General features: G+C 42.4%; 1 protein-coding gene across 3 annotated transcripts in view; it reads right to left on the reverse strand.

The window, feature by feature from the left end:
* The window catches only part of LOC119650028 (phospholipase B1, membrane-associated), a 46,851-nt gene extending 42,094 nt beyond the window's left edge, over positions 1-4,757 (reverse strand). Inside the window, exons 1-2 of one of the 3 annotated variants that reach the window (XM_038052505.1) lie at positions 4,195-4,756; positions 3,987-4,035 (exon numbers count right to left, since the gene is read on the reverse strand). The gene's annotated coding sequence lies outside the window, so the exon portion shown is untranslated. Of the gene's footprint in view, positions 1-3,986 lie in introns of all 3 variants that reach the window. The other 2 variants (XM_038052507.1, XM_038052506.1) reach the window with 2 other exon arrangements.
* Positions 4,758-9,544: the final 4,787 nt, after the last annotated feature.

Genomic DNA, 9,544 nt, shown 5'->3' on the forward strand with positions numbered 1-9,544 from the left:
AATGACAAGGCAGTGGAAGTTGCAAAAATCCACAAACCTTCCACCATTACCGTTACGGTCACCAAGACCGTGTTTTCCCATCACATGTTCGAGCAAGGTTTTATCAGATCCTACCTTGACGTTCACATTATCCATCAGGATCACAATGTCACTTTTAGGAAGTCTTGCCTAAACTGTTTGTTATTCCTTCTCCCTATATTGGAAGGTTCCTTTGGTGCATAGCATTGTACAATTGCCTGTCAGAAACCGGCTTCCAGGTCAAGAGCGCGCACCTTACGGTAGTCGCCAGCAACAACCCGACACTAGATTCGCGGCTGTTGCTACTTGGCTTTCCAGACTACAAAAGCACATTCCAGAAACCAATCATAGTCAAAGGTCGAAGTTGTAAGGTCAGTTGCTATCAGAGCTGTTGTTGTAAGTTTCAAAATTTGCAGGTTACTTGCCCACAAATTTCTATCCTTTTCAGTCATTTCTTACGACAAGCAGGGAAGACAATTTTAGATTTTGAGCTTTCGCTTAACAAGATTGCACTGCGCGCAATTTGATGGCTGATAGTTTCATCCAGGTTGGAGGCCACTCATCAAGTGCTACCTCACCTCTGTACTGGAAGCCGCGTGATCGAAAGTATTTTCAAATATTAATCGCTTCCTTACACTGTACCCTCATAGGGCGGAGGTGAGGCAGCACCTTGTCTCTCTCGAAAAACCTTCAGCTGAATCCGATATCGACATGAGTCCGCGAAGGACTTTCGGCCAATCATCCTGACCTCTTTCGTGTTGAAGACCCTAGAACGCGTCGTGGACATTCATTTAAGGACGATTATGGAGAGAACGCCTTCCTCAAAATCCCAGCATGCCTACCTCAAAAGAAAATCCACAGAAACCGCCCTCCACGAGGTAATTGGCACGGTTGAGTGGTCGCTGCAGTACAAGCAGTATACCCTTGCTGCCTTCTTGGATATAGAAGGAGCTTTCAACAATGTCAGTACCAACGCCATCAAGGAAGCCTTGACCGGTATTGGATTGGAGGGGTATCTCACGCATTGGATTATATCCATGTTGAGTACCAGGACAATCCAGTCCGATCTGGGAGGCAACACTTGACCAGAGCTGTGAACAGAGGCACGCCCCAGGGTGGTGCCATCTCACCGGTGCTCTGGTTAATAGTAATGGACAAAATTTTACGTACATTGGACAGCAGCGGGGTGGAGGTGGTGGCGTATGCCGACGAATTGGTGATATTAGTATCAGGGATGTTTCTGTCCATTATGAGCGACATCATGGAAGGAACGGTGCGAAAGGTGTGCCTGTGGGCCGCAAGATGCGGACTCAGCATAAACCCAACCAAAACGCAACTGATGCTATTCACCACCAAGACAAGGATACCTGAATTCCATCTACCACGGCTGAATGAACAAAGATTGGTTCTTTCCTCTAATGTAAAGTATCTGGGTGTAATCCTGGATCCTAAGCTAAATTGGAGGTTGAACATAGAACTGAGGGTTAAGAAGGTCTGTATAGCCTTCTATGCCTGTAAGAGAAACTTTGCAAAGAAATGGGGTCTCCGCCGAGGATGGTTCTCTGGATGTACACCGCTGTAGTGCGTCCGATCCTGACGTACGGCTCTATTGTATGGTGGCAGGCTTTGAAGAAGAAATACAATAGAACGAAGCTTAATAGGATTCAAAGAACCGCGTGTGCAGGTGCTACGAGGGCTCTGCAGTCCTGCCCGGCAGATGCTCTCAATGTACTCCTGCATCTCCTCCCCCTAGACCTCCACATCAAATATGTTGCAGCGTGCAGTGCCGTCAGACTACGTTAGTCCGGATGCTGGGCAGCGAAGTCCTACGGCCACAGCAACATCCTATATGAAATACCTCGAGAAATCTGGGCATCCCCCACGGACTATGTCACACGCAAGCTGAATTTCACGAGAAATTTTGCTGTAGACCTTCCAACCAGGGCAAAGTGGAAGACCGGCGGCGTGTTGCAAGACTATGACACGGTATTCTTTACGGACGGATCAAAGATGGCCTATGGAGTCGGCGCGGAGGTTTTCTCGAATACACACGGTGTATCCCAGTCGTATGGTCTCCCAGGTTTCATCAGTGTATTCCAGGCGGAAGTACTGGCGATATTGGAAGTCTGTCGATGCCTGGAGCGTGATTCGAGCCCCAAGTGTAACATAGCCATTCTGACCGACAGCCAAGCGGCCATCAAGGCCTTGTACTCAACGACGACATCTTCCCGGCTGGTGGGGCAGTGCAGAGACGCGCTCAACCATCTGGGCGGCACGCTCAAGGTTACTCTCCTCTGGGTTCCCGGGCATAGGAACATAGAGGGGAATAAGCGGGCTGACGGATTGGCCAGGCAAGGCTCAGCTCTTGGTAGTCCCTCGGGGAATACAGTCGGTGTTCCGCTGGCGGCTGTCGGGGGCCGAGTCTACTCGCACTACCTAGCAGCCGCGGGCCTGAGATGGCGAAGGCTTACAAGCTGTGCTAAGTCAACTAGAATTTGGCCCGCTTATAACATAGCCCGGTCACGAGAGCTCCTGTGCCAGACACGTGCAAATGCATTCAAGATTACGGCAGTCTGCACGGGGCACTGGCCCATAGGGGACCATGCCGCTAGGATCGGCTTACCCTACAACTTGCATTGCCGGAGCTGCGGAGAAGGAAGGGAAACCCTGATGCACTTTCTCTGCGATTGCCCAGCTCTGGCTCGAGTCAGGCTGCGGACACTGGGTAAACCATTCTTTGGGGACCTCAGCGAGATTTCTAGCTGCAGAGTCGGAGAGCTGCTTTCCTTCGTAAATGCTACGGGCTGGTTCTGAAGATCCGAGCCAGCTGGACTCTGCTTCCCTGTTCCTATAACAACAGTCATGGTCTTAGGAGTTTGTGGTATCAAAACGGCGCACCAAAGCGCTAATTGGGCTCCTCGGAGTGGCCACTGATACCTACCTACCCGATATCGATACATGATGGAATGTGGAAACTGCCACTTTAAATGTGATTAAAGTGTGGTATAGCATTGATCCAATGCAACCACTTGGTCTCAATTACCGCGAGGCGCCATTCATTGCCTTTGGGAATTGGTCAGCGCACAAAACTAGTCCTCTATGGGGGACGACAGTAAATTTTGAATTTGAAGCATTCGTCTGCTACAAAGGACACCAGTTGTGGAACCTCATTTCATCCAAGGTGTTCTGAAGCGTGATACAATTTCATAGCGCAGTTCGTCATTAGCTGAAAGTGCTGATCCGTGATATTTGAATCGGCCAGTTCGGTGTAGGTCGCTCCCACTGTCTGTTTTATTTGGGTCAGTAGTGGAAAAATCTATTTTGTTTAGATTCAGACAAGTTTCAGGAGACCTTAAAAAAATTAGGAAAACTAGGGCTAGGGAAACAAATAGAAAAGGAGAGAAGGCACCCCCTTGATGAACCCCGACAGAAACACGAAACGGTTATGGTATATTTTTTACACTGCACTTTTAGGATTGCGATAGAGCAATCTAAACCAGTGCATGGGTTCCTCTGACTGATTATTTGATTCTCAATTTTTTGTAATTACCATCAAAAACTTCTTCTTCTTATTTTCTGGAAGGCTTATAAAAGATATAAAATCACGAGAAGGACTAAAAGAAATTCGATGGAGTATGACTTGCAGGAGCCATTATTACTAAGTAACTAAGTAAGCACAAGTATAGAACCAGGAGGCCAACATAGTTTCGAAATAGCACTTAAGTAAACCATATCCAACTTATAAAGATTCCTACTGTCCTGTTTGCTGTTCCAAGCAGTTAGAGCTGATTACGTGAATTTTTGCGAAGAACAGTGAATGAGAGACACTAGAAGGTCAGTGTTTCTACTGGTTTCCAATTATATGTATGCTTATCTATGTACAAGGACATAAAATAGAAAAAAAAATTTCCTTGACTCATGAATGGTAAACAATTCTTAAATAATTAAAACTTAAAAACAATACGAACTTGTTCAATTCTGATGTATCTTTTCTTACACGATTCCACCGATTACGACCTAGATAAAATGATAATCAGCAACACATTGAACGGATTTGTTGTAATATTTCATAAATTATGCAACATTGAAAATCAAAATTGAATTTATTAGCGTCTTGGATCGCACTCGCACTCTAAAACAAATATTTTCTCAAAAGATAATTTGTCGTTCCATTACCAGTAGCCACTCGTTCTGCCTAATGTTAACTTTGTAATTTGTGTATAAACATTTACGTGATTCGCATAGAACCAACTACCGTGTTTGATTTAAACAAATATTTAACCGAAATCACGCTCGCGAAAATCTTCAGTAGCTGATATCGAAGTATCTAGTATCTACTCTAATTAATATTTCATGACCGTAATGCGTAAGTATCAATCAACGGAAATTTGGCGCGTCATGTTAATCACGAATTAATTCAATCGATAGCGTATGCATCTACTTGATAAGTTGAAATTTTCACACGCGATAAATCACTGACACGATCACTGGCTTCAATCGCGGAGCAGATACACAAACTGTCGATCAAAAAGATACTTTGCTAACAATCAACGAATCGAGGTGCAACAATCACTCAGAATGGTGAATTTTATGATCGTTGATTTCGCGATTGTGTCTTCGACGACGAACCAACGTGTAGTGAACGCAACAAGATCCAAGTTGCTGTTCTTGTGTATCTTCTCGATATGATGTTCTTCTGTACAGCTTACTTGGATACCTGTTATCTATGCACAACACCTGACCCAGGGTAGATAGTAGGCACGGTATCCGCAATGAAGTCAATTCACCGAGGCAAAAAGACTAGGTCTCTGAATAAAATCAAACCCAGGCGTAACGACCATATGATGTATGACGCTACTATCATCTGATAGGTGTATCTGAATCTTACGTACCTGAGAAAATCCGGTACCAAGTTACATACATACGGGTCCATATATGGTAGATGGAGTCTAGGAAGTTTGGTATGATTTCTTGTTGTTGTCTGGTTTGATCAAGGTCGCGATAAAGTTTATTCGGTTTATTCGCAAAGAGGTGGTTGGCATGTTTAAATTGGTGTAATTATCATACTCGTAGTTGATTTTATGAGTATTTATAGAAATTCCACGGGTGCCCTTTTCAGTATCAGATAGATGCGATGGACTTAGAGTTCATGAGTAGAATGTCAAGTGTGTAGAGGGCATGTCCTTGGACTTGGATATTTCTAGAATCGCATATGAAATTGTTTATAAGTTTCTGAATATTTCAGACGTTTGAAGGCATATGATTTGCAGTGGGAAAGATAATAGTATCTAATAATAATTTTCAGATGTGTTCACTAAAAAGAATTTTTTTCGAAATGGTTATTATGAAAAGGAGGAATGGTTACCAGAATGCGGGTTGGATACCTTTTTATATCTTTCTAAATACTTCAGGCATTCGTAGGCTTGTAGATACAACCTTCGAGTTTCCCTTAAAATTATTATTTTGGTAGTAAGATTTCGTAAAATATATTTGATGCTGAAGATTTGTCTTTATTGTCTTTAAATCACTCAAATTTAGTCTCGATGAATTCAGACATGTGATATAAATTTACTCAGGGAGGTGATATACGCAATATCACAGAACTGATATTACTTTAATGTGTAATAACACATTACGGTCACCGAATGCGATCCAAACGTTACCAAACATCACAATATTATTTAATATAACAATGTTATCACCTAGAGGCTCAGTAGATAAATGACTATGATATTACTCTTGTGGGATTTTTAATTTCTGTGATATCACTTCACAAAACCACCAAATATCATTATCCTTCTCAGAACGAGTGTTGCGGGCAGTTGTCGGATTACCGCTTGCTGACGTTGACCTGGGAAAAGTACTCCAGGTTTGCGTGTGATAACTTCTAACTATTGGGATTCCTTGCAATGCCGACCAAATAGAAAATGTCTACGTCTACATGGTATGTATTGTTGATTTGCAGGAATTATGATTGCATGCTGTTTGCATGTGAAGATACCTTACTGTAATATTGTATATGGGATCCTTAGCTCTGAAAGGTTCATTCTCCATTCATACCTACTTGGCACTAAACTACATTTTACTTTATGAATGTGATAAATACGGGGATAATGTCACTCTAGTGATGAATAATATCTGATCATAATGGCTGGTGAGTGTAATATGTGATCTTGATGATATAACATCACATATGCGGCTAGGGTAAAAGTGAAGTTTATGATATTACATTCATCACTTCATCACTTTTCTCAAAAAGTAATGAGATATCACATTACTTACTAAGGTGATGTGTCACGCATCTCCAGTCGAAACGAGGGAAAATATTGCTTGGCATTTTGCCATAATTCAAACTTTAAAATCCTCATTAGTCCTTATGAACATTAGTTTACAACTGTTGTAATATGGCATACTTCCCCTAATATGTTGCAATTTGACTAGGTGCGATTTTCCTAACTTACTATTTACCGGGGTATGTTTTTTGGAGCGTCTACTTTTTCAATCTTTGAACTTACCCTGGAATTTGCCGCATATTACCAGCGAATGGGTAACAGAACCTTTACTCAAATTTCATATTGACTGAAACCAGAACATACTCACTGCCTTAGTGCTAATCTATTCCCGTTTTGATAAAGTCTTATCTTAATTTATCTCTCCACTAGAAGCAGCTTCTTTATCTTCCGCTGGGTCGTATCAATAATGGACGAACTAGAGCAACATCAATATCATAGACACGGTTAGTGGACTCAGTGTAATAAAAAGTCTTCTTCAAAGATTAGGGAGAGATCCTTAATATTCGCGGTTTTGTTATTTATTTCAAAACACTTTGAGGCCAAAGTAGTTAAAAGGTGGGACTTTTTCTATAGTAAGAAAATTATAGTTGCGGGAAGGGGACTGGAAAATTGAGCAATGCTTAAGAATGCTACCTGCAAGGGAATTGAAAAGTGTTCAGGAGGGTTGAACCCAGTCAAAGTCAGTGTAGGTATGCAATGTGAAGCCTGAAATTCTGAAAGCGTGATTACAGCCAAGCAATGTCTGTTAAAGCGAAGCTTATCGTGGAAAGTTACGTCGAGGTTTTGGGAGAAGCTCCAATATGATGAAGGGTGGCTGCCCAGAGAGTAGGAAAACAGGAGACAGAGGGATAGGAGACGATTTGAGAGAGTAGCACATTAGAATACAAGCGAACCATGGTTTCTAAGTTAGACTTAAGGGATACGTGGCCTATGTGAGAAGCTACAGATGAAAAAAATTGAGGTCATCAGCGTAAAGCAAGCAAGTGGCATGAGGAAAGAGGGAAGGTCGTTGATGAAAAATAGAAATAGAAGCGGATCCAGAATGAAACCTACACCAGAGGAAAGGAAAAGGAACGGGATACGCCAATCATTATTGGCAAGGGAATATTCAGAGAGGCGAGTTTGGATAAATGTATCGTGTATAGTCATTAACATTGTGAAAGATGTTAAAATATTTCCCATTGATGAATTTTACTCTCTCTTGCAAATTTTGGATGTTTAGTCACGGAGTTGGTGAAGTCTAGTAGGTTGGTAGCAATGGACTGTCGTTCCATAAAGCTGCGTTGCTCTTTAGTTATAAAGCAAAGCAAGTAGTTGACCAGTTGTTAACATATCCCTCAAGGATTTTGAAACAGGAGGGGAGGAGAAAAATAACGGTAATTATCGACGAGTATATGATCGTCACTTTGGTGTACATGGTTAACGAGAGCGTCATTCTACAGGCTAAGAAAACTATCACCTTCGAGGTGTTAAAAATTATAAAGAGAGTTAGAGAGAAGTATTATAGTTTTGACAAAAAGACAAGACAAGACAAGATCAAAAGTTCTGTTCAAGCAATTTCGGGCGGGGTAAAATTGAAGACCGGCATACGGGTTCATCAAGGTACACAAGAGAAGAGAATGGTGAAAGGAGCTATTAGGGGTGGTGGAGGGCCCAGAACGTTAAGGCCAGATGATGAGATGATAAGAAGATTAAAGTCCCTAAAAACAATGTATGGAGAGGGAAAGGCTACGGCTGCGATATCTGATAATTTTTGGATTAATTCCTCCGGCTAAGCTTTGGCCCGCAGTCATGTCGTGTTCTGCGAATTATATAAACGATGCGGGCCGCTTCGGTCACGCTGCTCTCAGGGTGGATGTGAGATAGCGTCTGACGATTTGCCTTTGCACTGGTGAGAAATCGTAAAGCCTTCTTCGCCTAATATTTTTAAGGTTCTCAGCCTGACGGGAGTTCGTATTTTTCCAATCTGCATTAATGGGCAGGTGTCGATCAATTTGTGTATCTAGGACGCGTGGTTTCTGCCGACGGTAGCACCAAGCTGGTAGAGGAGTGCGGTTTTGCCTGAAAATTGTAGAGAGAGTTGAAGTGCGTTTCGATGAACCGTGAACGATGGCGCGAAGGTGTGGGTGGCGTGTCATGTCCCACAAGGGGTGAATAGCAACCATATATATATATTCATCAAAACCAAATTATATTATGGCAGAGCAGTGGGTCTAGACCGATCCTTGAGGCATTCGGCGTCGGGTACCAAATAATCAACTGGGCCTACGTTGGTGCCATAGAGGAGTGTTCTATCCACGAAATAATTCCGGATGATTAACTGGATATACGTGGGCAAATTTAGCTGACTTAAGGATCGTATCATATGCTGCCATTGCGCTGAGTTGGAAGCATTCCTCACATCGTGATAATGGCACAGTATTTTTTGGTACCGCCCTGTCACCTTATACTTGCAATAGCTTCCTCTGCTAGATTGACCACTACGTTGATAGCATCCAACGTTGATCGTCCAGCGCATTTCTAAGAGATTAGATTTTCGTTCGCTACTTGTAGTCTAGCCTAAAAATACTAGACAAGGAGTGGCTTTCTCCAGCCTACAATTTTTGGTTTTTAACATATATATACTTTTCGTGAGCGACACACCCCCTTTTTCAGTACAAAGCTACTAAAAACAATTGGGATTACAATATTCTTTTATTCTTATTCATTACTTAATTACTGTTGTCGTTCGGTTTGCATGATGGAAGAGTTCAAAATTTTCCCGTTGAATGGTGTGACCTTCTTCACCGATGTGTGCTGCAATTGGTGATCTTATGCACGACCTTCATTTCTAGACACTACTTACCGCTTTCCACAGGTGTTCGTTGAATCTAGTCGTTATCAGGTGGACGATCGACTCGAACCTACGACTTCCAGTTGGAACTTTTTTATCCATTTGCTGATGGTGTTGAATAGGTAGGAATAGGGGACACTTATCCGCCTCGTGGTGGCTTCCTTATGCTGCGAAAATAAGGTTGTATAAGCATACCTATTGTGTTGCTTGACTTTCCTTATCAGCTTCTGAATAGTTTGAGGATTATACCCATTCTTAATAGCGGTGTCAATAATGTGTTGTCGTTCCTTATTGAAGCCGTATTCCGAAAGGGGGTATGTGATCAGTCGGTGAATCATGTAATTATAGGCTGCCAGTTTTGGGAAAATATGTGGTGTATATTTCGAACTCAAGCTAGAGT

This window comes from Hermetia illucens, chromosome 2 (genome assembly GCF_905115235.1).
Source record: "Hermetia illucens chromosome 2, iHerIll2.2.curated.20191125, whole genome shotgun sequence".
Lineage (NCBI taxonomy): Eukaryota > Metazoa > Arthropoda > Insecta > Diptera > Stratiomyidae > Hermetia > Hermetia illucens.